This window comes from Leptodactylus fuscus, chromosome 3 (assembly GCF_031893055.1).
Source record: "Leptodactylus fuscus isolate aLepFus1 chromosome 3, aLepFus1.hap2, whole genome shotgun sequence".
In the NCBI taxonomy this organism is placed as follows: domain Eukaryota; kingdom Metazoa; phylum Chordata; class Amphibia; order Anura; family Leptodactylidae; genus Leptodactylus; species Leptodactylus fuscus.
Genome location: NC_134267.1, coordinates 82,650,867 through 82,663,374, shown reverse-complemented (window position 1 = coordinate 82,663,374; position 12,508 = coordinate 82,650,867). Strand labels below are relative to the sequence as shown.

The window sequence follows — 12,508 nt, the reverse complement described above, 5'->3', positions numbered from 1 at the left end:
CGCAGTATGTTCACACGCGGAATTAATTTTCCACCATGTGAACGTACCCTTAGGTAACCCTGTGTCCAAAAATGCCCATTCCACTAATATTTTTCCTGTACGGCAAACGTCAAAATCAAAAGTGCCAAACTGTCATTTATTTTATTTTTTTTACTATATTGCCTATGATTTAAATAAAAGGTGAACTAAGCAATAGACATTTCCTGAAAATGATATAACTAAACACCACACCTGACCCCTTCCAAGAAATGCTCTATGCACCTCCGTTACAGCTGCAGAGTCACCTGCCAATGTGACCTTGCAGCGGTTTGAAAACTACAACTCCCCTATATTAAATTTATAAAATTTTACCACTTTTTGCTTTAAGATTTTTTTTCTCCCCATTTTCCTCCTCTAAAACCTAGGTGCGTCTTATAGTCCAATGCGTCTTAGGGCAAGTTATGACGGAGTTTTTTAGTCCGGAACCTAAGGCGGAGGCCATCTCAGGCTCCAGACCAAAAAACCGATTAGCTGCAAATGAAAGCCGGTGCATCCAGCCGCGCACTCTGCTCCAGATTAGGCCCAATGAATGGGCCTAGTCCAGAGGAGGGAGTATCTTCAGGCCGTATCGTCAGGCGAAACGGCCTGAAGAATGAGCATCTCGCTCCCAGAAAAAAAGACCTGAGCAGCTCCCATTGATTTCAATGGGAGCTGTCTTTTTGGTCTGGATTTTATAGTCCAAAAAAAATACGGCATACGTCAAACATACAACCACAAAAAGCTAACTCTATTGTAGAAATTTGCTGTGGAACAGAAATGCAGCAAAAAGAGTAGAAATGCACCTTGTTCTTTGCATCGTCATTACCACTTTCAGCTGCGTTTACTCATCACAGCATACAATTCTACAAGGAAAAAAAAAATGCAGTAACGGAGCTAAAAATTAACAAGATTCATGCTTCATTTCAGAAACACATACCAGTACCTTTTTTTCCCCACAAAATATGGATAAGAATAAATGAAAACTCTTTCAATTTGCTGGGACTATTAAACACAAAGTTTTAGACACTTGCGTCGCTGCAATATGCAGCCTTATCTTTACGCCTGTATGGTAACTGGCTGCCATTCGCGCAACAGCAGTGCTTCTGCAGCCCCCTTCATTAAAAGAATAGGAGCCGCGAAAGCAGGACCACATTTTGCAGCCCCCACACGTGACTGTGTAATTCACTTAATTGCGTTTTTCCTTCAGCTATTGCTGCATTTGCCTGTGCTTTTTTTCTTCCCTTATTAAATCTAAACTAAATTCTTGCGATTCTGCTACAATTAATATCCTACATTATGAAGACAACTTTTCTGCAATATGGATAAGATTACCCAAAATCTCACTCACCTTGCTGGTACTGAAACATGCAGCTAAAAGCGCTGTGTCTCCACAATGTGAGGCCTTAGTCTAAGGGTCCGTTCACATAGACTTTTTGGGCAAGAATTTTGGCGAGGAAAAAAAAATCTGCTTCAGGAATTAGGAAATTGTTTTTTTGAAGCGTTTTTTGGAGCTTTTTTTTTTTTAGTTTTTTCCCTCCAAGCAAAGTATACAGACCTTAAAAAAAACAACCTCTAAAGGTTTGGTTTTTTTGCACGGTTTTTGCCAATTTCACACCAAAATCAACCCCCAAATCCGCGACGTGGATTTACGCCTCCCATCAACTGCGTTTGTTTTTGCATGCAGAATCTGACTGAAGGAAGCTTTTTTTCCCCGCTAGCGTAAAAATTCAGAACGTGGAAAAATGAAGCGAGCAAAACCCATAGAACTCTATGGGGAGACATTTTTTCCACGTGGATTCTTACGCTGATTCAGCGTCAAAATCAGCAACCATAAACTCAGTGAATGGATCCTAAGGCTGAACTCACATGAAGATTTCGCAAAGGCTGGTGCCCCACATGTAAATTCCACAGTTTGGCCACAGCCGTGGAAAAAAAAGCAGCGTCTTACAGTCCCTGCATAGTGGATGAGATTCTAGCAGATCCCATCCACACATTGCGGAAAAATTTGCATGGCAGAAAGGCTACGATTTCCAAAACCGTTGCAACGTGAGGCTTTAGCAAAAAGGAGTTTTCCAAGACTTTCAAAGGGGTCCAGTACACTGTACAGCTTCCAGTGGCGCCTGGCACTGCAGCTGATCGGGACAGGGTCCAAGAGTCAGACCCCAGCCAATCTGATACTGATGGCCTATCCTGTAGATAGGATATCATTATTAATTACCTTTAAGGAGCCAAAGAGGAGAATGGGAACAAGCTTGAAAAAAATCCCCCAAAATTTGTGATAAACAATTAAGAGACTGCATGACCCAACAGAGCAAAAAGGCTTGGTGATCAGTATGGGTGCTAAGAAAAATTAAGAATAACCTTACACACATACTATGGGAAGAATATGCAAATCTGCCTTCCATGATGTAATTAGGAAGACAGTTGCTGCCTCATTGTTGCAAACCAATAGAGGGCGCTCACTGGAATGTGCAAGCCTGTCTTAAGACAGGATTCCAGTGAAATAACCCAATAATGGCTGCTCCCTTTAGCCTCATGCCCGACCTTCCAAGAGGCCTTTGTTTAGCAATGACGCTGGGATTATTACCAGGTTATAGTCTCTCAATCGAGGACAGCTGTTTCGATCTGGTTGGATCTCATCAGCCCGATGTAGAGAGGACTATAACCTGGTAGAGGTGAGAGGCTTAGACAGGGTTCGGGGGATATTGTCACTCCTTAGGGAGAGACCACCATATAGGTGTGTGGAGACTTGTTAAGCCTTTAGCACTCCACTTTGCAAGGAACATGGGAAGAATATGCAAATCTGCCTTCCATGATGTAATTAGGAAGACAGTTGCTGCCTCATTGTTGCAAACCAATAGAGGGCGCTCACTAGAATGTGCAAGCCTGTCTTAAGACAGGATTCCAGTTACACACATAGTGAACAAAATGCAGCATGCTGTTTTTTCAGACATTTTCCTATAGATAAAGAAAAAAAAAAAAAAAAAAAGAAAGAGTAAAGAACAGCAGGAAAAATGCTTTATAGTTAAATCGCCATAAGAAATGCAAAGTAACGCAGGGATTTACATTTCCCATTACATTTTTTTTTCCTTTTAAAATGAAAACTGTATGTGAAGGTAGTCTTGGGATAGGTTTACACTGAGCTTTTGCTGAGGAACTGCATTTATAACTGTAGCAAGGAGTAGCAGATTTTACTATAAACTGCACCTCTGGTGTACGCACTGTTACTATACAGGTGAGATGCATAGTCATATAGTAATATGTACTACACTTTACTGTAATTAAAAACTACACACAGATTCCCCCAACATACAAAGATCACCTACACCACACATAAGCCATTCAGGTTAAGGATTAATCACGTCTGCTTTCAGTGGACATGTAACCAATGATTTTAATGGACGAATGGATAAAGTACAGAGACATGCTCTATTTTGCTGACCACAGAGCGACACTAGTCTATAGATCCTGAAAAACCACGGAGAGCATGTGCCATCCGTGTACTGTGTTTTTTCACTGACCCAGAAATATGTAGCAAAATAGATTTTTTTTTTTTTTGCACATGTGAAAACACGGATAATCCACAGACAGCACAACCTGAAAGTAAAACAGAATTGTATGCAGTCTATAACTACACAGACCTCACACATCCACTGAATGGAGTTGAAGCGCAACTAGACTTTCAGACTTTTGAAGCCCTACATTTTTCACTCTCTTGTTTCGGTATTGAGCCATTCCTGCCTTTCACTGAACATTAGTTTGTATGGAGTAAGGGGCTGTGTAGAATGTAGAGAAAATGAGGGTGAGAGGGTCACTTCAAACAATTATATCTCAGACATTATACAATCTTACTTTTGGTGTCATATGAAAGAAGTTGCACTTTGGTTGCAGTGATATCTAAATTTTTTCCAGAGATATCACTGGTTGAAAATCTAGATTGGGATGTTTAGATCATATTTATTAAATACATCCTAATCCCGATTTGTAGTTTGGAGTTCTCAATACAGAAACAAGGGAAACGGAGAAAATTTTTTTTCCATGATTTCACAAAAAGCCAAAAAAAAAAAAATATATATATATATATATATATATATATATATATATATATATATATATCAAAAGTTGTCCGAAAGTTTATACGGTAGATATTGGAGCAAATTTGGTATGCCTTGTACTCCAGCTCTAATGTACACAGCTTAAACAGGACCTTTCACCAATTCAGTTCTCAGCATCTGTTAATAGGCGCCGCTCCACCGATTCCAGCACAGTTGGAATTTTTTTCTCTAGACCCTACTGAGCAGCAAGCGCAGGCTCAGAGCTCCAATCAGAGGCAGCCAGTGTCAGAATCACACCTCTTATATACCATAAATACCAATAGCACTGATTGTTTAAAAATGGTGAGGGCGACAGAAAAAGTTCCAACTGTGCCAGAATCACTGGAGCAGCAGCTATTGATGTAAAGAGCTGGACTTAGTGGATTATGGAGTATTCACTAATATTCCATATTGGTATAAGTTTTGTTCCAAGAAATTTTTGCAAGTAAGGACAACTGAATTTGCCGTTACATTAGCTGTCAACATTCTTGTTATCACTATGCAAATTTTTCAGTTTTAGCATGGTTTTACTGATGAAGTCAAAGTTACCATCAAGTCAAAGAGAACATTACAGGGGTAAACTTTTGTTCTGCACATCACATTTACAGATTTGGAGAAAAACTTGGAAACGTGTGCAAAAAAGGCGACTGGGTCCTTCAGATCCCTGGAGCACTGCTCTTGCCACTCACATACCTGCCATTTTCTATCTGCACCACCCTGTGAAGTCGGGGTTGATCTCCCCACTGCTATGACATCTTTCTTGAGCAAAGAACAGATCCGAGGGCTGAAGGCCCACTCCAGTACACTAAATGCCTTATTTTCATAAAATCTCAAAGTAGTTTTTCTCTGCATCTACAAATGTGTCATACATAAAGGTATGTTGGTTATCACTGTAATGAGCTCTACAATTCTGTGATAGCAGTCAATATGTTCGGAAGAGATGGTGGGCTCCCTTTAACCCCTTAATGAAACAGCCTTTCTTGAATGAAAAAAAGGCATGCCTCATCCTGAAGAACGAAATTATCCTTAGGACAAGGCATCTTTTTTTTTTTTCTCCCATCCAAGAGCCAGATTTTTTTTTTTTTTTTTTTTTTTTTTACATAGACATACCCATTTGACAGCTTGATTTTGCCAAGAGAAGTTGGATTTAAGACTGTTTTATGGACTTTAATAGGACAGCACTCAGAACCTACACTTGCCGCTGCAGTTGTATGGCAAGTGAGCAGCATGAGTCACGAAATGTAAACGTTACCTCCAACTGCGCTGTTTTGATACAGGTGATCTGCAGGGGTCCCAGGCCTAAGGATATACCGACAATATTAGAAATTGGATGACCCCTTTTAACTGGTTGGGAGTTATCCATCTCCAGTAAGAACCAGGCAGGGCAAGTCAGCCGTACTCCTGACAGTGCCCTCACAAACACTTTGTCAAAAATATTTGCGACAAGGTGCAAATATACCTGCCCCAGGCTCACAACGAATATATTAGACACGTACAGTCAGTAATTTCCATTGACAGTACATTCATCTTTTGTTTTTGTGCATATGTTGTGTCAGTGCTTGATTTTTTACTACTTTTATTAAAATATTTTATTTTGTATTTTTTATAACAATATTTCTATTTTGCAATGGAACAGTACATGGATGGATTATCACAGATTATAATGAACCAAAATAAGGAGTGTTGTTTTTTTTCTTTTATCTCTTCCAATAGAGCAACGGCGTCTGACTCAAAATTTCAAATTAAATGCATCCGAGTAGCCTGCAAGTCCTGCATTTCAGATGTTACTTTAGGGTCATTCCATGTCAAGTGGACCATTGCTCCTCACACGATCATCTCCAGTTAAAGGTCAACAGTGCCCCAGGTATTTGATATCTGGCCCTAAAAATTTACAGAACCTTGTTTCAAACATACATGTACATCCTTATAAATTTTCAGCAAAACCGGAGAAGGTCGAGTGGGGACAATTTTAAAAACTGGTCCACTTGATGTGGAATGACCCTTTAACCCAAGGCTAAATTCAGAATTGGATTCTCTGATGTAAATTGTGTTAAAACTGTTGGTAGGGAATGGTGACAGAAAAAAAACCCAACCACAGGGCACAGCATTTTTTTTAATTTTTTTTATTTTTTAAAGGGGCTCTATCATTGGGAAAAGTCATCTTTGGCTAATCATATCCTTCCATAGCTTTTAAAAGGCTATTCTGCACCTACCTTTTGTATGTAAATTGCCTCAGTAGTTTTTCAATAAGTCCGTTTAATTCATATGCTAATTAGCCTTCTCCGTGCACTCCGTAAGTATCTGTGTGCACTGTCTGCTCTATGTGTATGAGAGCAGGGAGATGAGTCATCAGGACAGCAGTCTCTCTGCTCTCAAACACACAGAGCAGACAGTGATCACAGACACTTACGGGGTGCACAGAGAAGGCTAATTAGCATATGAATAAAAACGGACTTATTCAAAAACTACTGATGTAATTTATATACAAAAGATATGTGTGGAATAGCCTTTCTAAAGGCTATGCAAGTATGTACTTAGCTAAAAAAGACTTTTCTCAATGATAGAGCCCCTTCAATGAAACAAAGGGAATCCCAACAGACCCAGTAAAAGGCCTTATTCACAGCAACTGCTCATGGGATCCAAAAGTCGTTCTCCCATATAAAATAAACCACTATTCTAAATGGCACAAGCTAGGTAGGGGTGCCAAATTCTGCATTGGGGCCCAGGACCTTCAAATTCTGCCTCAGGACAACATGCAGAGCCATAGATATTAAAGACAAAAAACTGAGAAACTAGTTTTGTCTGTTCTGCAGCTCACACACTCACATTGATGTCTATACACTCAGGAAAATAATTTCTTTACTAAACTAATGCATTGAAGAGCATTTCAAGTTTAGCAGTACATGTGAAACAGATCAGACTAGGACAAAACCCCGCCATCAAGAAAAGCAAACTCAGGGTGCTTTCACACAGAGTTTACGCTCCACTCATTTAGACACGTAAACAACAGAATCCCATAGACTTCAATGTGTGACGGTCTTACGCGCGCTACACATTGAAATCAATGGGTTTAAAAGCCTCCCATTGATTTCAATGTGTAGCGTGTGTAAGACTGAAGTCACTTTGACACGTGTTTATGTGTCTGAATGAGCGGAGCGTAATCTCCGTGTACTTGAGACCTCAAATGTCAAACGGCATCCACAAAACTGCCACAGATATGTGAATTAGGTTCAAGTCAACAAGGACTGTTGCTGTCCATCAGGTCAGTCTTGCTATCAAAACTTCTGTTCCTACCACAACAGATGTGATGTAGATATAAACCCCACATTATATTGACAACATGAGCTTAATCCATTATCAAAAATAAAATAAGAGCTTGGGGATCCTCTGGAACGGAAACCTAATCTGCTTTAACAAGTGGTTACCCTCAGAACTCAGACTACAATGGGGTTCACCAGGTTTCAACCTGAAAAGGGCAGAAAAATACAGGGAAATAAGTCTTGCTTGCAGGACTTCAATCCACATGTTCAGGCTAAGGCTCTGCAGCTTATTTTTTTGCAGATTTTGCTGCGTTATTTTGAGGCTAAACAAAGAATGGGTAATATATCAGAAACTCTTGTACTTTTACCTTCTGCTACAACCACTCCTGACTTTGGCTCAAAAAAACGCAGCAAAATCTGCAACAAAAAAAAAAGCAATGTTTCTGCAACGTGGGACCTCAGCCTTAAAGCAGAATGGGGAATGGAAACCCCAAGTGGAGACCACGTGCTAGTGTGAATTCAGCCTTATGTGGCTTTCACACTTGTGCCACTGTCCACCCTTTTCTGCCTAAATCCCTGGAAAACTGCATAGGGACGGCTTCCATAAATCCATTCATTTCAATGCGTTTCTAAAGCAAACCGCCGGTGTCCGTATGCAGCCTCTCCACCGTGAAACCATTTTTATTTTCTTGTATGGACAAAGTCCTGCATGTCTGATTGAGTCTGTGCAAAAAAAAAAAAAAAAAAAATCTGTTTCACGGTGGAGAGGCTGCACACAGACACCACCAGTTTGCTTTAACAATCCATTGAAATGAATGGGCTTTATAAACTGGCTGCCGGCAAGCCATCCCTATGCAGTTTTTCCGGGGATTTAGGCAGACAGCGACGCTAGCTTTACTCGATCTTTTGGTAAGAAGAACAGATTAAACAATTCATAGATCTGTTTTATGACATACAACAACTGATCACGAGGACCCTGTTAGCCAATAGGTTCCATTAGTTAGCCGTTTCCTCGTCGATATCACTGGCTGAAAAGGGATGGAAGACTTCATCTGCGATCTTAGACTAAGCCAAAGCCTCTGAACAGATGTGAACATGGCCTTAGCAGTCACCAGCCTCTGACTTACTACAAGACACAGTGCCCACAATGCCAGCCATGTACAACACTAGCCATGGACATCACTGGATCTATGCTATACACAAGTAAAGTATAAGATGTGACATAATTCTCTGTAAGTCCATGCCTGCCACAGCCGGAGGGCAAGCACAGAATATGCCTGCTATGCCCACAGCCTGCCAGTGTGACCTCACATACCACGGGGACACAATCGTGGAGGAGTGAATGAAAGAAGTGAGGTGCACTATCTTCCTATGCTATTTATAAATCCTCCATGTCGGCCCCGTGTCTGGCAGAGCTGTCCCAGACCAGGAAGAAGAGCAGCACTCCCGGCCGGCCGGCGCCGCTGCTCCGCTGACTGGAGGAAGGGGGAGGGGGTCGCTCACACCTCGGCTCAGGTAATAACCAGAGACTATCAGACACATCTGACAGACACAGGAGGCCACACACAAGTGTCAGTGACAGGCCTGGAGCAGGGGCCTACAGCTAGATCACCGCCCACCTCCCCCTCCTCCGCTCAGGCCTGGGCCCACTTCCCCAAACAGGCCCAAAACCCTGGACTCTTTCCCCCGCTCACCTCACAGCCTTCTCCTCCGCCGCCAGCTCGGATAAGGGGCCGGCTTGACGCCCGCGACACCTCTCTATCAGCCTCGTAACGAAGCCAGCTCAGTCCAGCGGGGGGGGAGGGGGACAAGCGTCGCTTTTGCTGCCCCGGCCCGGCAATCTCACCGCCACCTCCCCCCCTCCGCCTCACTGCAAAGTTCCGACCTCAAAATCCTGTCAGGCCCAGTCCAGAATGTCCCGCGCTCCGCCAGCGGAACCAAGCGCCTCTGACGTCACAGGTCCCGGAACGTAACGGTCCCTCCTCTAGCTGCAGTTCTTGTCTATGACTTCTCTGCTTCCAGGCAGGAGGCGAAACCAAAATACTAGCAGGGCGAAATATGGCGGACGAGAGCCAAGCGAGATCCCGCGAGAGGATGATGGGAGTCTAGTAGTGACGCGACCATGTCCCCTCCTGCCCGCTGTTGCCAGAGACGCTGCAGGCTGTGTGGCTCCGAGCTGCTCAGTTAGAAAGATGGGGGGATAGGAAACAGAAGCTTACATCTTCTCTATGCACTGAGGAGAGGCTCCCTAGTCTCTGTTCTCACCTGCGCCAGCCCTTTCTGTCATTTTGTAATTCTGCTCCTTTGGATGCGTTTACACTGAGTTTTATCAGGCGGATTGTGATGCAGAAAACGCACTGGACTAAGGGTGCGTTCACACGCTGTAACGTGGAGCGCCATCTGGCACGTATACACGTGTCAGCAGATTGCGCGCTCAAAAAGATCCCATTCATTTCAATGGGAGTTACGAGCGTATACGCCACATTATTTTGTGCACCCTAAGGGTTAGTTCACACGTAAATAACGTGGCTTATTTTGGCACTGGAAAAAAAAGCTTCCTAATTAGGAAGCTTTTTTGGACCTTGCCAAGCTTTTTTTGGAGCTTTTGTTTTTTTGTAAAAACAACTTTAAAAAAAAAGCCAGGCTGTTTTCCCCTCCTGTAAAGTGAATGGGCTGAAAAAACCGTGTCGTGTTTTTTCCGCGCGTTTTTTTTTTGCAAAAAAAGCGTTGCTTATTTTTGCAAAAAAACGCACAGTTTTCGCCTCCCATTCACTTCTATAGCTTTCTTCAGGCGGAAAACGCTGTTGTTGTAAAGGGGCTGATTTTGAAGCAAAATCCGCTGTCAAAGGCTGGTCTTACACGACCGTAATGCCTTTGCAGTCCGCAAGTTGCTGATCAGCAACTAGTGTTTTTACACTCCGCAGATGTCTATGAGCTGCCGCACTCGCCCATAGAGTTCTATGGGCGAGTCCATGCAGTGCCGTGAATTGCGGCCATTACGGATATGTTCTAAAAAGTGCGGACCTCGGTTGCGGCCAGGCACACCACGGATAAAATATCCGGTGGTGTAAGAGGCCGCACTGAGTATAATGTGTCCGCAAATGGTCCGTAATTGAAAACCCTCAATTGCGGACCATTTACGGACTTAAACTACGGTCGTGTAAGACCAGACTAAATCCTCCATGTCCCCGTGTGAACTAGCCCTTAAAGGGGCTCTATCAGCAAAATCATGCTAATAGAGCCCCACATATGCGTGAATAGCCTTTAAAAAGGCTATTCAGGCACCGTAAATCTTATATTAACCCCCGGTCCCGTTTTTAAATAAAAGGATAAAAACGTATATGCAAAACTTACCTGAACGTGCACCCTGGGCGGGGGTGCACGGTGCAACGTCAGCTTCGGGCACGCCTGCCTCTTCTGTCTTCTTAGAGTAACGCCCTCTTGCTCCGTGTCGTCTTCCGGCTTCTTCTTGTGAAATCCCGCACCTGCGTAGTAACGCTTCCCTCCGAATCGCTACTGCGCAGGCTCACTTGCCATTTCACTTAATGGCAGTTCGCGATTGTACTGCGCATGCGCAGTACTGTCACATGCGTCTACGGGGACTGAACCTGTGCAGTAGCGATTCAGAGGGAAGCGCTACTACGCAGGCGCGGGATTTCACGAGAAGAAGCCGGAAGAAGACACAGAGCAAGAGGGCGTTACTCCAAAAAGACAGAAGAGGCAGGCGTGCCCGAAGCTGACGTCACATCGTTTATCCCCGCCCAGGGTGCACGTTCAGGTAAGTTTTGCATATATGTTTTTATCCTTTTATTTAAAAACGGGACCGGGATTTAATGTAACATTTACGGTGCCTGAATAACCTTTTTAAAGGCTATTCATGCATATGTGGGGCTCTATCAGCATGATTTTGCTGATAGAGCCCCTTTAAAGAGGCTTCAACTATGTCTTTCATTGACTGGAATAGGAGTCATCAAGAGATGCTTTCTTTCAGTGAAAAAAAGTTTGGCCCTACTTTTAGCATTGAAAGCCAAATTAAAGAGGTTATTCAGAGACTTTTGATTCACTTAGGTTGGCCAGCACTTTCTCTGTGCAGGACCTGAAGATTCTGCTCTGGTTCAGTCCCTGGCGTCACATCATCGGAAAAAGTCCCTGTCGTATTCCTGCTCTAGTTACATGTGGCCAGAATTGACTATAGTCAGCCAGTGCCCATAGCAAGAAAATGTGTGGAAATAGAGTGACCTGGGGATGCGGCTTATTCCAATCATATGTCCTGCATAAAGAAACTGCTAGCCAAGGCAAGTTAAAGGGGATGTCCAGGATAACCATTTTTTGTTATTTTAGCTGGTTTTAAGTGGTCGTTAAAAGAAATGTGTTGCCAGAACTTGAATTTTTTTTTACCACAGTTTTATATTTTTAAAGAGTTTTTGGTAGTGTCACTGGAGTGTTTGCCCTGTCCTGGATATGTCCCGTGTGCTGGATCTTGGTGAGGTGCTGCACGGTTGTTGGACACTGACATCATCAGGCCCCGCTGGAGTCTAGGTGTAGGTGCGTGGAATTTGAGGGACTGCTTCTGGAGCAGAGAGGCCCCACTTGGAAGCGATAGAGTGGTCTCAGTATATAAATGTTGGAGACACATTAGTAGGGCTGCCCTTTAGCAGAATTCGAAGCTGCCTCCCCGCTCAGCTCACAGTAACATATCAGCACACCATAAGGAAAAAGAAAATGAGGAAACGGGACAGTAGAAAGGTGGTAAGTCTTCATGGACTGCCGCACAGATGAGACTGGAATAGAGCAGGGTCATAAGGGAACGAGTAATCTGTGAAGGATCAAACTACCCCAGGCCTTTCTCCAGAACTGGTTTAAAACCAGACCGCTCCAAAAAAAACTGCAATAAGTTCTGCTTCACCTCTCCAACATATGGAGGGAATTGATGGAAGTAGCCTGCGCAGCTTAAATGGAACCCAGTCCCATCTGGACAGGACCTATACAGACCACATCTTGGTAGTGACTGGTTAATAATGAACAGTGAGCTACTGAGAATGGTCTCCAATTTTGTTGTTCAGTCATCCATTTCTGCAAGTAGGACACATCACGCAGCTTCAAGGGGACCTCAACATAGCATAAAGTAAGGTGAAG

At 43.2% G+C, this 12,508-nt stretch overlaps 1 protein-coding gene across 1 annotated transcript in view; it reads right to left on the bottom strand.

The window, feature by feature from the left end:
• TAB2 (TGF-beta activated kinase 1 (MAP3K7) binding protein 2) overlaps positions 1-9,439 on the bottom strand; it is a 42,392-nt gene extending 32,953 nt beyond the window's left edge. The window contains exon 1 of the mRNA XM_075267861.1: positions 9,067-9,439. The gene's annotated coding sequence lies outside the window, so the exon portion shown is untranslated. The remainder of the gene's footprint in view (positions 1-9,066) is intronic.
• Positions 9,440-12,508: the final 3,069 nt, after the last annotated feature.